Below are 20,784 nucleotides of genomic sequence, written 5' to 3'. Positions count from 1 at the left end.
AAATCAGAACACTTTTAAAAACAAAACTATTCTGCATATGACCAAATTATTTGAAAGTCACCCACTCAGAAGAAAAAAGTGTCTCCAGCTTTGGTGACTGGCTGTTTATTTCCAACACAGAGATAACTTTATTCCTTGTGGAAAAGGAGGATATCTGATTCTTTTCAGCTCTTGAAAGGTAAAAATAAGTATGTAGAGAAAAGATAAAACATCACATCATTTAAAACAGGTCATCAGGACCTAATACATTATAACTGCAACACCAATACAACTCCTGTATGATTCTCCTTCCGCTCAAAGTGATCCTTACTATTAATTCATACATTGACCTAGTACAGAAAGGAGTTTCCGTTAGGAGTTTCTCCTCCATCCTCTTAGGGTTACTCTTCTAAACATAGAAGAATGTGCATTCTAAACAATTAAGCTTATAATCATACCAGAAAAATAATAAGAACGACAAAGAAATGCAGGTTCTGAGCAACGGACACTCAAAGAACTGGCAACAAGACAGAATGGAAAACAGTAAAAAAAGTAGCAGTTGTTTTCACATAGCTTACATGGCTAGCAGTCATATCAGATAGAACTGGCTGTATATTGGATCGCCCAACTTATCACTGCATGGCATCTGCTTCCTCATGCCTGTAACTGCCAGATTTTTATTTTGTGGGTTAAAATTCTGAATTTCTCAATCCAAGAGCAGATGTTTCTACGGTTTCTGAAGCATGATTTCATCGATTCACCAATAACAAACAAAATTCTACCAGAGCATGCCTGCTTTTATGGAAACAGAACTCACAGCACGGCACAAGCAGACTGGGACCAGGAGGGGAAGAAGAGGCTGAGGAAACACGGAGAAGCCAAAGAAAAGAGCAGGAATGGACACAGTGGGCAATGAGACTCATGGTCAACAACGTTCTCCAAAAAAATCTTACTGGAGAGACTAACATACTCCATAAATTTCTTTTGCTTATCTGGAAGCATATGTGAACCCCACTAACAACCTGCGTATCCCTCATCCTTATCTAATGTTGACGTGACAAACTACTAGTGGTCTTGCTCTTAAGTTTCCAAGAAAGCAAAAAATCTCTTTAAAATGGGAACCACCTTTGCTTGAAGAAGTAGTTCAGAGCTTACACAGACTGTGAGCCCTGCAATCCTACCTTACAGCAGCAAGCAGACGCACTGCCTGTCATGACTGTCTTCAAGTTCCCATGCCAAGAACAACGCACCGCTTGTTGCTCTAGGCTACGCTGAAAGGCGCAGACTACCCCCAATTATATACTCTTTCTGAGACTGTTTGCTACCCAGAACTTTTTATTTTCACCACTAAGTTTAGCATTACTTTGGCTGCTGCTCAGTGAAATATTTTTAAAGGACCTGAAGCATTACAGTCACCTTCCATTAAGTGAAACATTTGAAAACTTCAGATAAGCTCAGAAAAAAAAAAAAGTGTAGGGCCTAAATGTAAGAAAACCCAGCAGGCTCTCACATATTAGAGCAGTGTGGGTTCCTGAATTCAGTTCTCAAAGAACCCAAATACAACAATAATGATCTTGGCACAGGGCATTTCCTGCAGATTAATGACCAGCAGGGAGGAGTTGATGGCCCACAGCTCAACCAAGGGCCATTAACCCCAGCCAGTCATTAATCCCCAGGAAATGCCCTGTGCCAAGATCATTTTCTTATTTCAAAATGAAAAGCAACAGAGACTGTGTGGGGTTTTTTGTTTTGTTTTAATGAATGATGCTATTCAACTGCTATCTCCAGGGTAGAACACCTATGTAAGTTAACTCGCTATAGTTTAACTAAAAGACTGCAAGGGCAGAGGATGGGCAAAGAACAAGACCCAAGCACAAAACACTCGTATAGGATGCTGAAAGCAGTTAGGGGATGGCTGCAGCCCTATTTCTTGCTCAGAAACATGAAGAAGTGCTGAATCACTGTATCATGAGCCAAGATGCTGCTGTGAGCTGCATTTAATCATTCCCAACTGTGCTGCTGAGCAGACTCTCAGTAATAAGAAGCATGTATCTGCTTCATCCATGCAAAAAAAAATAGTACATTGCTCTAGAGCAGACAGTGCCATGGACTTCATGTAATGCTTTATGAAAGAAAAAGGACAGTTACCATGTTCATCACCACTCCTGTCACTTACACCTGTTGGTAACTCACACTTCCTAAAAATTACATCCCAAAAATCCCCTACCAAAGTAACCTAGAACAATAACCAATTTGTGTGGACAATTTCATTAAAGCTCTCAGTTTCTAGCAAGTAGGTATGGATTAGCATAAACACAGAACAATAAACATCAAGCTGACTTGACTTCAATCTTCTGTTAACAGGCAGTTTGAGTGCTTCACTACAGTGTTTCTTCAGCACGGGTACCAAAACCCATGGCTGGAGTGTTCCCACTGCAGCTCAGGAACGGAGCTGGTTTGCAGTTACCGCTGGGATTCACAATAACCCTGGAGTACCTTGGACTCCTGAAGGGCTTACACAGTATCCTCCAAGATAACAGTTTTGAGGGTAGGAAACATGCACACAGAGAGGGATTTTCTTAAAGGGCATCACTTTAATAATCATCTGTGAGATGCAGAACCTTATTATCAACATGCTGAAATTCATACAGTCTATCACAAAACTAGCTGGCAAATGAGTATGCAGGGGCAAGCACCTAAACCTCTGATGTACATGCTTTTGGAAACATTTTTTATTATATTGACAATATGTGGCTGCCGAGAGAGGAAGTATTATCTTAAAATTCAGTTTAGCATATCTCTAGGTTATCATGACTGCATGTCAGTGAGCCTAATTTTGTTGGTCTATAATCATGCAATTAAAGCTTCTTGCTAACAGCATTATCACTGCTTTAAATACCAATACATCACCAGACTTCAGGTTAAGAGATTTTTTTGGTCTATAAATACCATCCCAGTGCCTTACAAATTAAATGAAGTCTTGGCAGAAGAAAAAGACAAGGCAGAACAAAAGCCTTAAAAATTATTGTAAGCAACTGATCTTCAAGAAATTTCACCAACCTTATTTGTAAATGGTCTTACTTCTAACTAAACTGCTTGAATAGTCCTAAATATATAAATGGTTCTCTTTTCTCAGAAGCAGGTCTTCTTTCTCCTCTTCATTGGCAGTCTTAAATTTACCTGCTAACTTAGTGCCTGTGAGAGACACTTGCTATTTCTCATAGTTTTAAGTGGAGCTTACTGTATGGAGTATCTCCTCTACACAGACCCTTCCAAATCTTCTGTAAAGTGCTCTTTTCAAAGATGAGGCTATGCAAAAACGCATTTTTCTGTACTAGACAATCACTTACATGTGTTTTTATTTAGCAGTAAACAACTGTGCATGGCTACTTGATCTTACAGTCCCTAATCTTACGGGAGGCTAATAAGCATCCTCCTCCCCACAAGGAAAGGAGTACATGCACTTCTTTGAAGCATCACGCTCTCATCAAGACTATACATGAGCAAAGGGTAATGATCCTACCACTCTTAACAATTGCTTGCTGTCCTCTGGTTACATATAATTCACTGGGAATAAAAATAAGTCATGAGAATGATTCAGAAGGGACCGAGTAAAACCAGCAATGCTTTTCAGGAATTTGTTGTCCAGCTGCTACAAAAGTCAGCTCTTCTAGCCTGTTGATTAGCTTGATCCATTTATTCCCACAATGAAAAGCAGAGTTGAAGGGTTTTCTGTATTAACATGGGGAACAGTGTATCAGAACCCACACTGCATTAACAGAAGACAGATTATCCACTTAGTTTCCACAAAGTGGAGTACCAGAAACCCAAACACAGAACCAGTTCAGCTCATTGTCCAGAGATGTATCCAAACGTCACATGAAGTTCAACAAACATTCCATAAAATGCAGCTGTTAGCCTCTTGCCCAAGCCTCCTACAGACACATCAAATTAGGATAAACAGTAGCAAAAACATCTTTACACAAACATACCATAATAGTCTTTCTCTTCAGAACGGATGTCCTAATAGCAAAGCAACTAGATCTGGACTTCAACACAGGACTGGATTTCAAAATCAGTACAAAACCATAGCCAAGAACAAAATTCTTAAATACTCAAACACCTGCTCAAATCTTTAGAGCCCAAAGCCAGTCCTGTACAGCAGAAGAGACGTTGTTAACCTATCCAGGGGAAGGTAAAGAAATCCTAGAATAACGTGATGAATGAAAGCAGCCAATCTAATAGAACAGAGGGCAAAATTCTGTTTACATATTCTGATATAAATGTAGCAAAACTCTAGTGATTTTGGCAAAATCACTAACCACAAGCATACTGTTTGTTAATGCACAATATTCAAATAGAAAAGACAATCCTAAACTGAATTGTATTGTTCTGTTTCAATTTGGAATTGAAACCTTAAGTATTAAATTGAATATATTAATACCTACTGCAATACAGTAGATATACAGGCAAGCCTTCTACAATAACCAATCACTATTTAGCACTTTTCCCCCTAGATTCTTCTAATCAATAATCTCATCCTCAATAGAAAGAGCCCTTTTTTTTCTTAGAAAATTCTATGTATTACAAAATAACACAGTTATACCTTGATACAATAATTGGACACCTCCTTAGTGTGTATCTGTGACACTAATTCTGTCAGCCCAACGTATTGAATTTTCTGGGTCAAAAATAGAGAACGCATCACTATGTCAACAGTTGACAGAACAGTGGACAGAGCAAAGTTTAAATATTGAGCCTTTCACTAAAATCTCTGAATGTTAGTGCAAAAACCTTTCCAATAGAAAAACAATTATTTCTTCGCTAACTGTGATACCTTTAATTGTTGACAATTTTTTTTTTTGTGTGCTCCAGTATTCCAGAGTACACTCAAGTTTTTAAAAATTGGTAAAAAAAAGTTCTTAAACGTGCTCAAGAATTTAGAAGCATAAATTCCAGATTCAATTCGCCAAGAACAATATATCCAAATTCCCCTGAAGTCATTCTTGCAGATTGTCTGACAGGAGATAAAATAAATAAGCATCCTAACAACTCTAAAATAGCCCAGGAGGGGATTCGGCCTCTCCGTTTGGCGCACTGACCTCTCTACTGAGCAGCCTCGCAAGTCGTTCTCAGATTAATGAAAGGTTACATACTTTTGCTAGTTGGCAAGTGTGTTTAAAGAGAAGTGAAAGCAAGTCCTGCAGTTCTTAGGGGTACATCCACCTTGTTGACAGGCTTTCCATCTGCACATCATACACGTTTTCCTTTAGCTTCAAGTTGAGAGGCAACAATAGAGGGCTTTTTGCAGGGAAGAAAAAAAAAAGTTACTGTATATCTTAAAGAGGAAAGAAAAGAAACTTGATTCTACCTTATACAGATCTGAAGAGGCTTTTAAGAATTATATAAGCTTTTCAAAGAAGGATGTTTTCTTAAATATATCTTGTTCTCCACTACTGGTAACTTGGTTCTGAGTCTGAATGGGACTAACCAGTTCAACAAGGATCATTACAATTTACAGAAAAGTGAGAGATATTATTCTCAAAACTAACAAGACACACATACAAAAAAAAAAAATCTCTACATAACTGCTTATAAAGGCAAATTGTATTGCCTGCAGCTTTTACTTTGAAGGTCAAATATTCTCCAAGTCATCAAAGAAATTGCTCTTCAAAAGGTGAGAATAACAGTTCCTGTATACAAAAATGTTCTGCCCAGCTATTTTGTGCAGAGAAGACCAATGATAGCCTTTTTCATTCCTAGCTGGGAACTGCAAGCCAAATGTCATGCTAAGATAATAACAGGCTGATTTCAGAATATTGAGAAGCAGCTTTAAAGTGAAAAACAACTTCCACAAAATGAAGAAAGGGCAGCATTTCTGTATAACTGCAGCCCAAGATGGTTTAGGGGAGTGATCAAATTAGCTTCAGCATCTTTGTTCCTCTAATTTATCAATCTGCAATTACTGTCATTGTCATAATAATTTGTATCAGTTGTAATTTGCTTAATTAAAAAAAGAGGCAGATACTAAAACCCAAATTACATAATTACAAGTAAAAATGTTACTGGTACTGTGTGTGCTCCAGTTAGCCATGGCCCTTAGAGTGGACAGCTTCTGTTCATCTCTGTGGAGGCATTATTTCACATCGTAATTTTTCTCCTCTGTGAACAATAGTCAACATGCAAAAAAGCTCCCAACTACAGAAATGATTCCATTGTATTAGTTAATAATGCTGAGTCTTAGATTATTGTTTATTTTCTTGGCAGTTACAAAAGTCAAATTCAGCAAAAAACCAAAATTTAAATATTAGGACTATACTGACTTGTGTATTTCCACTAAGAATACAGATTTTGCTTCCCCTTTGAGCTGCTGGCTCTCAGGAATGGCTGATGACACCCAGATCAGATTTTTGGCAGGAACACAGTAAGTAGCTTAAGTCTACTCCTCAACATTAATTCTTCCAAACCAACACTACCAGCTTCCACTTAACTAAGAATTCACATCTCTTAACATCCTCCATTTTGCATCTGCTTATATGGCTTTATTTAGTACAAATAAATGAATGCATACTTGAGCTCTCCTTGATGTTATACCACTGCTGACTTCAAGAGTACAAAATCTTGGTCATCTTTTCACCTCCCAACCCTTGTTATGAAAAGCAGTAAAGGTCAAAAATCATTTGCCTCTCAATCTGATTATTCAGCACACAAATTCTGGAGCCACTCGGTCTTGTTTATAATTATAGTTCTCTAAAAATATTAGAGATATTCTTTTCCTTTCTCCACCCACAATCAAGAGGGAGTCACTGCAATCTACCTCATGCGTCCCGTATGTCCACAGTGAAATGACTCATTTGTGAACATAATTTTTCTCCGAACCAGATCATGCAGAAGAGGAATGATGTTGTCCCAGTGCTGCTGTTAGAGACAGAAAAAGGACTGAAGGACTTGCCTGGGGCATCAGGATTACAGTATCTTGTGGTTTCCATGATTCTTGGCTGCTCTTTCTAAACATCTTGTTTAAAATGTCACATCTTACCATCCCCACACACCCCCCCCACCGCCCCCAATTAAGTTTATAACTCCATCCTGCAAAACTTAAATGTAGACATGAAAAGTCAGCTCAGAGGCGTTTGTAACTCATTGGGTTGTGGGTTAGGTTTTTTTTGTTGTTGTTTAACCCTTTGTAAATACATAGATACTTCCACACCTTAAAGCTCCTTAATTTCACAGTGTAAGGGCAAAGGTCAGAGATGTTGAGTTTGGAGTATTTTCATTACACATCCATTTTATTCCACAAGTAAAGCAGTTAAAGAAACCTGTGAGAAGACATCACTGACTTTTATTTACTTTCTTATGTATTCTGCAGCAGCCAGATGCATGCCTGTTTGTACTGTTCCTGAGAGCTGTTACTGCTAAAAGGTAATCTAATTGAGCCAGAGCCTTCACCACATGAAGCAGATGGCTATAAATAATGCAAAGATGCTGAACTTAGTTGAAGCTATCACAAAAAACATTCTCACCAGAAAGTCCAACTTGTTAGAACATCTTTAGGCCAAGGCACACTATACACATTTTTACAACTCACTCAGGAATTCAAGGCTCATTTGCCAATATATCAAATTCTTCTTTGTCCATCTGTAAAGCAAATAGTGTGTGCACTTGTAAACTCCCTGAAAATTCTGTTTCTACTTACACTGCTTTCAAAAACTTGTGCTGAATGCATAAGCTTTTAAGTATTGAGCACTCAGGAAAAAAAATAAAAAGAAACGGCTGAACTTGTGCTTTTATTACACTACAGATTATCACATGGATGTTCAGACAATGAGAATTTTTTAATTGCTTTTCTAAAGGGTAGCAAGCACAAAGAAATGTGATACAGGTGAGAGTTTATTTGCTTCACTACTAACTTCCCAACCTGCTGCCCCTGTCAGCTGCAATGCTCAGCTTGAATTCTTCTGCTGAAATTCTGTTTTGAGGGGGAAAAGGATGAAAATTGGGACTTATTTTTCTGTTTTAGCTAATAAGAATGCATGGAGGTTTATATTCCCATTTCCTTTACCAGCCTCTTCTACTATTCCTCTGCGTGTGTGTGTAGCACACGCTTAAGAGACAAACACTCCTAGAAATTTAGCTAGCATGTCAGAATAACTTTGGCAATTAATCTTTAAATAGATTTCAATAGCAATCTTTTCATTGGAATAAAAGCTTGCTTAGCTATTTTGCAGAGACAGAGCCCAAAGAATCAAGCATCCCTCTCAACTTGAAAAAGACTTGATAAGCACATAAGGATTGTTCATCCCTAAAAAAGAAATGCTTTAAGACTCATTTAAAAACATTTCACCACGTTTTTAAAATATATGTTTTCATAATCTGCTGCTTGTATAGAAAGCTTACCTGTAAGAGAAAAAGTGGAAATTCATGTCATAAACATCAAGTCTTTCAGGTTTCCACCAACTACAGAACAACACCAGCCTTTAGTTAACCACTACTTATCCCAAGTTGCTGGCTTATATTTTTTTTAAGTAAATTTTTTATTCATACTTTCAATAAACTCTAGCACTAATCATCTCAAAGAAAAGCTTCAAGTAAATACATTAAGCACGCTCCATCTCTAACCTCTACCCTCCAGCAGAAGCAAACAGTCAGAAGTATACCTCTGGGAAAAGGATATTAGTCTACCTCTCAGCTTCAAGCAAGTCTGGAAAAAACATAAGATTTAAGAGAGCTGAGAAAGCATTGACAAGAAATATTAGCAGCAATGACAACACTGGGAAAAATAAGACAGGAGATAGAGACAGCTGAAGCAAGTCAGTCCTTCTTTTACAAAGTAAGAGAAGCTTCTCAACAGCTTCCCATTTTAGGATTTGGGATATATTTTTATTCCTCAGCTTTATTTTTGCCTTTCCACTCCTATAATTGTATAGCTGTTTGACATACCATATACTGTCCTACTTGACTTTTCCCCTCTCTCTAATTTGTCACTTTCCCCTTTTTTTGGGAAATTATCAACAGTATGTTGTCATTTGGGAACAGTACTAACATTATTTTACCATTTGGGAAATAACACATTGAAATAATCAGCCCACATCACTTTCAAGGGATGCAAGCCACAGCTCCACTACAGCTCCACTCAAGCTGAAGGAAGCATCGCCATGATTGCTTTGTGCATTCACTATAAAGCACCTTAAAGTGCCACTCCAAGCAAGGTAAGGGGACAAATTTGACCACTGTTACTTGATATGTATTTACATTTATTTATACGTAGATGTATTATATATGTAGTGTATTCTTAGAAGAATGCAAGGCAGCACGGATTAAGTAGGAACATGGAATCTGATTAAAAAAGAGAAAAATTAAATAACAGCTGACTGTCTCCAGAATGCCCATCAGCTTTAGCAGTAGTGGAAACAGTCTGCATATTAATTAAGCCATGACTGAAGTTAAGTCTGTTAATTTTGTAGGAATGGAGAATAAGCAGCCATAGATTGTTTCCCCAGTAACTGGTTTGAATTGTTTTCCCTGCCATTAACTATTTACCTACAGCAGTTATAACTAAACAAAAACCTACTTAAGGGGAAGAATGGCAAGTGCTTTGCTTTCAAGAAAAAAGAAAAGCCTTTGAAAAAAAAAAAAACAACTTTCTATACTTCATTTTGCCCCTCAGCTTTCTTCTTCTAGAATGAAGTAATAGATGTAGATCATTTTAAACAAAGAACATTCAATGCAACAATCATCCACAAACCTTTTTTTCAACTATTTCTAATGGGTTTTATTTCTTTGCTTTTGCACATTATGTATAGCAGTGAGTACTTTTTATTTGTAAGGTCTCCTTTTCTCTAGGAAGGACATGCCTCCATTAAACAATTAGGAAATCAGTATTGTCTAATCCATGAAAACAAAAATTTTCTAATGCATGATTCTTTCAAATGCATGAAAACAAAGAGATGTGTATACTAGAAAGCCTTTTCTTAAAGTCTAACGCAACCAAAACCCCTACCCTTAATGAATAAGCACAGTATGAAATGAAGAGCCACTACAATTCCGCTGGGTGCTATGACCTCTAGGGATATCTGAGCAGGCACATCTTAGCAGAGAAGCACAGAATTGTCTGAAGAGAACAAGCTCTGCCAGAGAAAAACTTCTATCAGACTGAATTGGGCTTAATCAAACTCCTAAAATACATCAGATGTTTACATGCTTCCCCAAACAAGAGCAGAGAGTTTCCATCCGTTTACTTTCATGGTCAAACTTTCAAAACACATTTACTGAGATGTCTACGCATTTTATTCCTTAGGGGGATACATGAGTCCTCTCAAATTTTTTTCCTGAGATTTAATGAAAAGTGCATCACAAGTATTTTTGTCACAGCTTTCACACATTATCAAGTTCTGGTAGTCACATGAATTGTGCTATTACTTAGCTATGTATTCACAACATAAAATTATTTCGGTGTGAATCATACCTTAGCATTCTGTGTCAACATCCCTGATGTTTCACATTTGCATCCTGTACTTATGACTCTTCAACTGACAAGCATATAGAGACAGATTTAGAGTGATATGAGCTACATCTATCTACATTACCTTAAGTATTACTTAATACCATAACTACTGGGGAAAAAAAAAAAAAAAACAAACAAAAAAAACCAACAAACAACCTTTAAGTTTTAACTAGAAAAGAATATGCTTCTATTAGTGTACATAGGATACAACCCTCGCCACCAAGCCCCTTGAGGTTGTTCATGCATCTGTAACTAGTGATGGAAAAACTACTATTAAGTCATTATGTGGGAAAAAAATGGGTGTCTGCAATGGCCTCTCCAAGACTCACACAAGGCCAAGCCCAGCACTGCAGCCCCTGGCATGACCCCACACACAGGTAGAAGCTGTGCTGGGGACTGACATTTCCTCCCAAAAACTTGCCAGATGTAGCAAGGAGCAGTGAGCTGCTGTCCCTACCACTGTACAAGTCTTATCCTCAAGAGTGGCAACTAGATCAACTATGTTAGGGAAATACCAGCCTAGAGCAGGCTTTCTAACCGACCGCAAAATATTCTAAGTTAACGGTTATCTATAGTAGGAAAAAAATGGTTAAAGTTTCAGCAGCACAAGCAGGAGAAAAAAGGAGAGTGTTTATACCATACATTAGTTATAACATAAAGAGAGGATCTTGACAGACATTCACAAATAACAATGTGCATTGTTCAAGCAGGCCATAACGCTCAACCTACCAACAGCTCTAACCTATTTAGACTTGAAGAGCTATGCACGGGCATGCAGTCCTGCTGACCTCAGCAGCTACTCTCTGACCATCCCCTGGGCTAAATCTCCTCAGTGCCAGTCCTGTCTTATTGCCCAACCAAGCACATCTGGATTTTACAACCCAGGGCAAGAAGCAAAGTCAAGTCAAGCAGCCGTTGAAGCGCTTACAGGCTAGAAGCCCAACAACACTGTCATGTTGAAGTTTCCAACAAATTATCACAAAGTAACTTCAATGAATGCAAAAAAACATGGAACTACTCTAACTCAAAAATTAACAGTTGTTTCCATGACCCCACAGAAAATCCTAGTCATTAAATAAACGGGCATTACCCAAAGTCCTCATCATCCCTGTGACCAGGTGGCAGCACGTAACAGTCTCAATGATCTGATTCAGTTCGGTTACTTTTTTATTCCCCTTGAGGCTTCTCAGCAGCAGTTCAACGGTGTTTAAGAGAGAGGGGAGACACAATTTCCAGAAGACTACACTTTGAATCGGTCCTGAAATGCATAACCGCATGGAAGTTTAGAAAATGAAAAATATCAAGCTAGCCTCATAGATCCACAATTGAATGCCCCATGATGGCACAAGTTGGGCAAGTCAGCCATAAATTTTTACACCTTAAGCTTTCAAGTGGCAGAATGGAGACTTGGGAGATATTTCTGGTTCCAGCTATCTATCATGCAGTTAAAATTTGCATTAGTTAGCATGTCTAACACCAGACAAAATTCACCCCAGCGAGACGGTAAATTGATGCTACTCTCAAACTTTGAAGCACACACCAGAATCAACATTGTATCGTGAACAGTACCAAACACTTCCCTTGCTAAATCCCCAGCTTTCAGCACTCCTACCACCTACGACAATAAGCATCTAATGAGCTGTCAGAGCACACAGAGCAGCACTCCCGGTGTGTAAAATAAAACATTTCATTAATCTACAACTGGCGATTTATGAAAATCAATGTCACAGTGTCACTGCAAAATGTGTTCTTCATTTCCCCTTTCCCTATTTGCGTATCCTCAGATACCACATTCAATTATTCAAAGGGTTGGTTGGTTTCTTTTCATTTCCCCATTGCTCAGCCTTTCAGGAGAGGCACGCTGTACTCTACAGAACTCTTCTTCACGAGTCAGGTGTTTTCCTTTGTCATGGATCTCCTTATCCTCCCCACCAAAAAGCATCTACTTCTCATGGTGATATTAATGACCAGGGCAACTGTATTTCCAGACAACCTTAAATAATGTTGTCTTATTAATAACACACTCATGAGATAAGGCTAAACACATCTTCCTTAGGCTAACAGTTACAATCGTTGCTACTACGCATGGATCTGTGGCTCAATTACACTTTATTTAACCCAACAGGTTATTATATGAACAGCCATGTGTAAAGGAAAAAAGAATTTACTTATTTAAAAAAAAAATCTGCCTTCTTGTTTGGTTTATTTTATATTTATATAACCAGCAAGCATAACAACAACAAAAGAAAGTCTGAAATTATTTTATAGTAGAAAATTATAATTAGAAAACAGCATGACCAGTCACCAGTGGCTTTTGGCACCCTGATGTCACCAGCTATAGCTTGTAATGGTTGCAAAATCTAAGTTAACAAATTATTTCATAATTACCGGAGGTATGAACTGTTTTGATCTGCTTCCTCGCCACCCCCTCCGAAGATTGATTACATTTTGCACAAGCACAGATGACATCGCTCACCAAGAGCACTTCCTTATCCTGCTTTGAAATCATCAGAAAAGCTCATCCAAAAATCTACAGACACCTGTGCCCCACCGCAGAAGATGCTTAATGCCATGTTCTTTTATGTTTAATGTTCTACTAATCAGGCACTTAAGAGTTATGTACAGATTGATTGCAGGCCATTAGCTAACAGGAATTGCATCCATGCTAACAGGAGATAAGTTACTGAACTCCAACAAGATGAGTATTACAGCTAGAACAGCTCTGTCCTTCCATCATATAAAGGACATCTGCCACATTTTTGTCCCTTTACACTATAAAATCTTCTAGATATTATCACCTCATAGGCAACCATCTTTATGATAATAGTATGTAAAAGACTCAAAACCAGTACCAGAAATCCAAGTTTTGTTAAATAATGCAATTTTTCAAATGGCCTCTTTTAAAAATCTCTGAGACACATTCCTCATTTTTTTTTCCTTTCACTCTGAAGCAGACTCAATTATTACATCAAAGAGACAGCTAATGTGAAAATTAATACAGAAAACTAATTTAAACAGAAAACTGGCAGAAAAAAAAAAGTTGTAGTAGTAATGGATTATATTCCATTTGTTTCCTCTGAAAGAAGATGGGGAGACCTCAAATAAAAAAAAAGAGCAGATACATTAAGTGGTTTATGGTAGTAGTAATCAACCTTTTGGTCTAATGCTCTGCTGAGAATCAGGAATGTTAGAAGCTCATTCAAACAAGAGCTGCACTAAAAGAAAAAGCTTTGCCACGTAGGGCTATAAACACTAATTTTATTCTCACTGGAGTCAGCAGCACAATTTCCATGAGCACGCTGCAGCCTGGCTTGCAGTGCAACACCCAGACTGGTAGATAAGGAGCTCCAGAGAGCAGGAGGAAGCCAAGTACACTTGCCCCATTCATCTAGCTCTGTGTGTTCGCACTCTAATTTTAATATATTTTAATAACTGAGTTTTGTTATTTTTATTTTCGAAGGACAATATAGCAGCAGACCGACATTCACAATTGTTCAAAAATGAGAAGAATGCAATGTCTTTATAAATGCTAAAAAACCCCATAATTATGGGACACAAAATTTTATATAGTATGTCCATCCTTTTATAGAAGCCAGTGAGGGATAGCATAGTGCCTATCATTCCCACTGCAATTATGATCACTGTCAGAGTCCAATCAGCTTAAACACTCCAGGGTGTTAGCGAGAATCTTTTCTTCTGACACAGGACTTATGTCATTTATTGACCAATGCTGAACAAGTTAGAAACTTTACGGAAAAACTTCAGAAATTAGTATTACAGACTCTGAAGTAAGAGACAGGAATAGGTAGAGGCAACCTGCACACTCGGTAACTGCATCCAGCATTCTGAAAAGTATATAAATGTTTTATGATGCTTAATTATCAACTTCAAATCAATAATAAACTAATTACAGAACCAGGGGTAACCTTTATATACCGTGATGCACATAACAGTGGCAAAATGCTCTGAAGAGACTGTGCTGCCTTCTCTTTCATTTTGTGTACAGAAATGTAAATATGTAATAGAATTATCAATATGCATGTCTGTATATTTTTTTATATATATATATAAATATACATAGGTATATGATAAGCTTTTTTTGGACAAAGTAATGAGGTGGTGTCCTTTTTTAAAATAGTTTTGTGGTCCTTAAGACAAGCAAAATCATTTACTTCTCCACAGCCCTTCAAATCTCAGAAGTTCTGAAAATATTAGGTCCTTGAATAGAAAATGAATAGCAGTATTTTATTACATTAGACAGAAAGCCAATCATAAACAGTAACAGAATCTAATGGATCAATTGTACGAATGTTTTGGTTCAGGCTAGTCATTAATCAGAAGGATATACCTTTTGTCATATTCATAGGATTCTAATAGAGACCAAAAGAAAAAAGGGTGTGTAAGGGTCTTGATTAATCACTGTTTTCACTGACAGCTACTCCAACATAAATTCAGCCTGATGCCTTTCCACATAGACCTTCATCAGCATGATAGCTCTTTCGTTCTCAAATCTTTTATGCCGTTCCTCAGTAAAATGAGTATTATGCCTTTAATTTAAGTAGCTCTCCTCCAAAGAACTGCACAGCAGCAGTGATGCACAGTGGCTTTAATGCTGTCACGACAACACAACTAAATCTCCCTCGATGGTGCAAACAGACTTAACCGGACACTAGTGTCAAGGTAAACTGTATCTGGAAGCAATGCTACCCTGAACACTGCCAAAGCTTATGGGCATTGCTTGAGGAATACTCAGTTCTACCCTAAGAGCCTTCTCAGAACTGACGGAGTTAACATATTTTTCTCTTAAAAATATTTTCATTTGCAGCCAAAGTTATTTTTGTAAGCTTCATGAAATTAATGTTGGCAAAAACCTCTGTGACAGATACAATATCCAGGCATGGCTGAGCAGTACCCTGTTTGTCTGAAACATTCTATTCCAATCAAAGATTAACAGGTTTTTAGGGAGTTTTAGGGATTTTTTTATTCTTTTTCAATTACTACCGAAGTAGCCTAAAATTTAGAATCTCAGGAACAGGTAAAGTAAATCTTTTTCTACAGTTTCACCATGAATACGCAGCAGTATTCTTAAGGAAAACAGTCATAGCAGAAAACTCTCCTATATCTTGAGGATATTTAGAGAGATTTCTATCATATTAATGGCTTTTCTACAAAGTACTTTCATACAGGTCAGTTCTCTGAATTCCCTTTGCCACAAGGCAATTAAAAATGTTTACCTCATTCTGTATGCACATTTTGTATGTATGAGTACATTTGCAGCACTCAACCAGGTAAGATCTAAGCTCTGAGAGTTGCTGTGATTTTGACATCACCAGAATTATTTTTTTTTTTTTACTTTTTATTTTAGCATTCATTTAGCTGAAATCTAGTGGATTTCAGCTCAAACTACTTTGCATAACAGTATTTATGAGTCTGTTGCTAGAACATGACACAACTCTTCCTGTCAGCTCTTGAGCCAGCAGGAGAGCAACTTTTGTGGGAAGGGCAGTCATGGTGACAGTCAGTTTGAATACCAAAAAGCAGCACAAGTGTCACAAATTTTGCCAGTCAGAGAGGGACCTGGGGGTGTTGATTGACAGCCAGATGAACAGGAGCCAGCAGTGTGCCCAGGGGGCCAAGAAGGCCAATGGCATCCTGGCTTGTGTCAGCAATAGCGTGGCCAGAAGGGACAGGGAAGGGATCTTGCCCCTGTACTTGGTGCTGGTGAGGCCACACCTTGATTCCTGTGTTCAGTTTGGGGCCCCTCACTACAAAAAGGACATAGAGTTACTGGAACGTGTCCAGAGAAGGGCTACAAAGACGGTCAAGGGTCTGAACACATGTCCTGTGAGGCGTGGCTGAGGGAACTGGGATCGTTTAGTCTGGAGAAGAGGAGGCTGAGGGGAGACCTCATCGCCCTCTACAGCTCCCTGAAAGGAAGCTGCAGACAGCTGGGTTTGAGGCTCTTTAGCCTAGTAGAAAGCGACAGGACAAGAGGGAATGTCCTCAAGTTGCACGAGGGAAAGTTCAGACTAGATATTAGGAAGCATTTATTTCCAGAAGGGGTTGTTAGGCGTTGGAATGGGCTGCCCAGGGAGGTGGTGGAGTCCCCATCCCTGGAGGGGTTCAGGAGTAGGGTCGATTTGGAGCTTAAGGATCTGCTGTAGGTGGGAACTGTGCTAGAAGAACAGGTGGATTAGATGATCTCCAGGGTCCTTTCCAACCTAGATGATTCTGTGAAATACAGCTGTCCTTCAGCTTAAAGAGAAGCACTACATTAACAGTACCTCTAAGAGAGGACCAGACAGCCCAAGCAGCATAGCCATAGCCCCAACGAGGTTAAACAAGATTTACTTATGCAAGACAAGGACTGGATTGCCATATGTTAAGGAAAGCAGAGCAACAGATTCTGGCATGGATGTTCATGGCATAAGGAAGAACAGATACTGGTGACAGAACCTGGGGCGGTTCTTGTTCGGGTAGTGATTCAACTTCTAACCTTACAGTTCTGTATCGGTTCAGTATCTCGCCTCAATCTCCAAACCACGATGAATCAACAAGCAAAACAGTCTTTTTAATACATGGGCAAATTTAGTTTCAAGGAATTGAAAGAATGGCCCAGATTAAGTTTGGTTTTGAGACAGAACCTCCTAACTAATGTTTACCATCCCAACACCATGCAGAAAAATCACTGGTCTCACTTCCCTATTTCTAAACCAACCTGGGCAGGCAATGCATATTTACAGCTTCTTTTCCTTTTGCTTTTGTCCAATTCCCAGAGTTCAAACAATTACCCTTGCATTTTGCAGATGCAGAGAGATAAAGGTCCAGAAAATTAACACAAACTATTGGGATCAAGAGAGAACCATGATTTAGCACAATACAGAGGATTTGGGGAAGTCAAAAGAAAAAAAAAAAAAAACAAAAACTTTCCAATCTTCCAGCTTGTAACATTAACTTTCACAGCAGTTTGCTCAGTCCTTAGACAATTACTTCTTTGCTTAAGTTTACCAGCCTGCTATCAGAAATTCTATTTTTAATATCCAATTATAGATGACGTGACAAGGAAATACATAAAACTGTATGGAATTGGGTATTACACAACCCTTTGCAAACATCACTCAAGGTGTATTGAACATAAAAAGCAGGAGAATAGTTTCACTGACAACCACAAAGATTCTTTTGCTCGAAATTAATAACTGCTTAAGAGATTTTTCTTACTGAAGCTCAATGCAAGTTAATATCACGACCAATAAGCATCCACAGCCTCCTGGTTCCCTCCTGATACGAGACTTTATTCAACAAAATTAAATAAAATTGTGGCAATTTCACAGGAGTTTCACATGCTTAAAACCAGATTAATGTCACTGAGGAAAAAATTCACAAAGCAAATATTTCATAGACCTATGATTCAGTAATGTTTAGTATAACACCACTTTAGAAGCCTGTTTTTCTAACTTAAGTGTACCACTGCACAAACAAATCACTTGTTGAATAAAACACCCTTTTAAGCAGATCCATGAATCTTTTACAGTAGTTGGCAAATGGGGCAGGCGTAGCTCAGAAGTCTGCCTGAAGCTTTTGATATCACTCATTAACGTCCACTTCATTTTATCAGGCTTTTTCTCTTTTTTTTTGGTGTAAAACCATACAGGAATTTTTCACCTTATTCCTTGGTCAACAGGTCATTGTTCCTAAATGGTTTGCAAAAGTAATTCTAAATGCAACATATGCATCAAGAATATTTTTATTTAGGCAAGTTAGTCGAACTGCCTGACACGAGATAAGCTTGATGAATAACAGATAACAGATAACAGCAACGTTATTTTGGTCAGTGGCGTAAGTTCAAGGAAACTGTCAAACAAATTAATCAACCCAACGTATTTATTGTGAGAACCATGCTGCATTCTTGTTTCCACACAGCTGCATTTGTATTGTTTCATTTATTTCTTGAAGCAAGTTGCAGACTAAGATTCCACCTCAGGAAGAGGCCAAGAAACTTCAACTGACCCCGATGGGAGGACCATGAATCCCGTCCGGGGGACTCTGACCCAAAGACCATAGCTGTTCACGCCAGCTGTGCAAGTACCTGTACGTAAGCCGAAGAAATCTCTTGCAGAGCTCAGATAACTCGATCACTAGGTGCAAAACATTTCTAGACTCCTCTCCTCAGACTACCAGGAACATGTAAAGTCAGCAGCAATGCTGAATTTGGTGACAGGAAACTGCTGCCTTGTGATTTCAATCATGTTACCAGTAAATGCACAGACAAGGATTAATTTCATGGCCTAATGATCAAGGTGCTGATTATCCAACCTCAGTTATTTTCTATTTCCAAACACTGAACAATCCAGTTTCTTCTGTTCAGGAGGACAGACACAGACTTCTCCAGTCAAAGCCACGGTGGAGCGTTGTCATCCATGAGGATCTTTCAGAGGTCCTTTCTCAGCAGAGGAAACCTCTCTGCTCAGCCCTCCTCTACCTTGTCTCAGGAGAGACAAATACAGAACTGCATTACTGGTAACCATCAAGCTTCTAGGGACAGCCACATATGTGCAGTATATTCAGGGGGAAAAAGCAGCTGCAAAAACACTGACCTGTTACAGGAAAGGCAAAATGATTGTTCCCATAACAGAACTAGTCTCCATCCTACTCCCAACACCCTCAAGCAATGCAGTGCACATTTTTTTTCCTCCCGTTAGGAATGGTAAGATGTATAATGTGATAAGACTGTTTTCTGCTGTTCTAGCAGTGTTTTCTTAACTCACACAACACTTTGCCTGGAAAAGATGGATAAATATTTGACATGTCATCATTCCCAACATTCCCCATAATATAAAACTTTTTTTTTATTTTATTTTCCTGTGCATTAATGACAAAGTTGGTTTTTTTTCCTTGCTTTTGTATTTATTGTAATTACAAAACAAATTACACAAATTCACACACAATATAAAACACATCTGACATTATTTTACTGCTTCTGCCAGCTCGTATTTGAACAAGAAAAGGATCACAGCTAATGAAGGCAGCACTAAACCCCTCATATAATCTTTCCAAACACCCAAGAAGTTCCATACAGACCAAAAATAAACCATTTCTATGTCTGCTTTCTGACACAGTTAGGAGGACTATCAAAGAAAGCACAAACTAAAAAAAAAGCCATGAGAATTATGAAAATATGTCAAATGTATGATCTGACACTAGGATGTGAAGAAGACCGTAAGAGATGAATGCAATGTAAAAACATATCTTTGTGTTTATTAGTGGCAAAGTTTGTAAGTGTACTTAAAGACAGTTACAAAACTAAGAGGTACTGAAATAAAGACTTAAAATATGCTGTAACTGTAGTCTGTCCCAGGCTAAACTTAAGACCAAAGATTTGTATGTAGCTTTTTTTTTTCCCCTTTGTCAGTCTATTAGTAACATACAAAGAATACAAATGCCGAAGTGAAAAAAGCATATTTTTTTTTTTTTAGCAAACAATTCTATTGTCGTTCAGTATAATGCACTTCCATGCTTTCAATTTGTAGAAGGAAATAAGCAGACTCGGTTTAGCGCAGTGGAAACGTTTAGGAGACCCTCCCCCCAAGATGATACAGGCACCTCTGAATCGCCAAGTCTCACCAACACGCAACAGCTGACAAAACACTACTCCTCCAAGCGCTTAGCAATTGTTTTATTGTTAGCTACCTCACTGATCTTACCACAATAGTCACAAATAAATACAAATATTCTTACACTTGATCACTGGCCACAGTCTGTTTCACCCTCATTGATCTGCATGAGAATATGGTTCCAATACTAAAATATATCTCATTTTAAAGATTAAACTCTGTATCATAAGAACAAAAGACTGTACTACATGTGCTATCTCTAAACTCTTGACAAGGGATCTCACCTTTTTTTGTACTGATTCTGTTCTTCCTTATTTGAAAGCAGACAAGCAATGGAGTTCCTTCTGATCAGCAAAATCTGTTTAAGAAAAAAAAAATAATCACATCCCTTCTTCCTCTAAACTCCCTTTTCGTTTAGAAAGGAGACAACTTACACCTCAGCTGGCTACACAACTTCCAGAGACCTCCAAGAAGCATATTGTGGTTTTGAACCACAGATCTAGAAACAAGACTTGGACTGCCAAGTATATCACAAACTCAGACTTGCTACCATTTGACCACTCTGTTGTCGATGGGTTTATTCTACTATCTCAGCCTTAACTTCTAAAGTTACAATTTATTATTATAGGAAAAAAATATCTTCTGACATGGAGGGAGAAAGCGGCATAACTGAGTGTCAAAAATCCCAAA

General features: G+C 38.2%; 1 protein-coding gene across 1 annotated transcript in view; it reads right to left on the bottom strand.

The window, feature by feature from the left end:
* The window catches only part of NAALADL2 (N-acetylated alpha-linked acidic dipeptidase like 2), a 429,638-nt gene extending 409,183 nt beyond the window's left edge, over window positions 1-20,455 (bottom strand). The window contains exon 1 of the mRNA XM_026854960.1: window positions 20,379-20,455. The gene's annotated coding sequence lies outside the window, so the exon portion shown is untranslated. The remainder of the gene's footprint in view (window positions 1-20,378) is intronic.
* Window positions 20,456-20,784: the final 329 nt, after the last annotated feature.

Source organism: Athene cunicularia (genome assembly GCF_003259725.1).
Source record: "Athene cunicularia isolate RWA chromosome 9 unlocalized genomic scaffold, athCun1 chr9_part1, whole genome shotgun sequence".
In the NCBI taxonomy this organism is placed as follows: Eukaryota; Metazoa; Chordata; class Aves; order Strigiformes; family Strigidae; genus Athene; species Athene cunicularia.
This window is presented reverse-complemented; position numbering and strand designations above follow the sequence as displayed.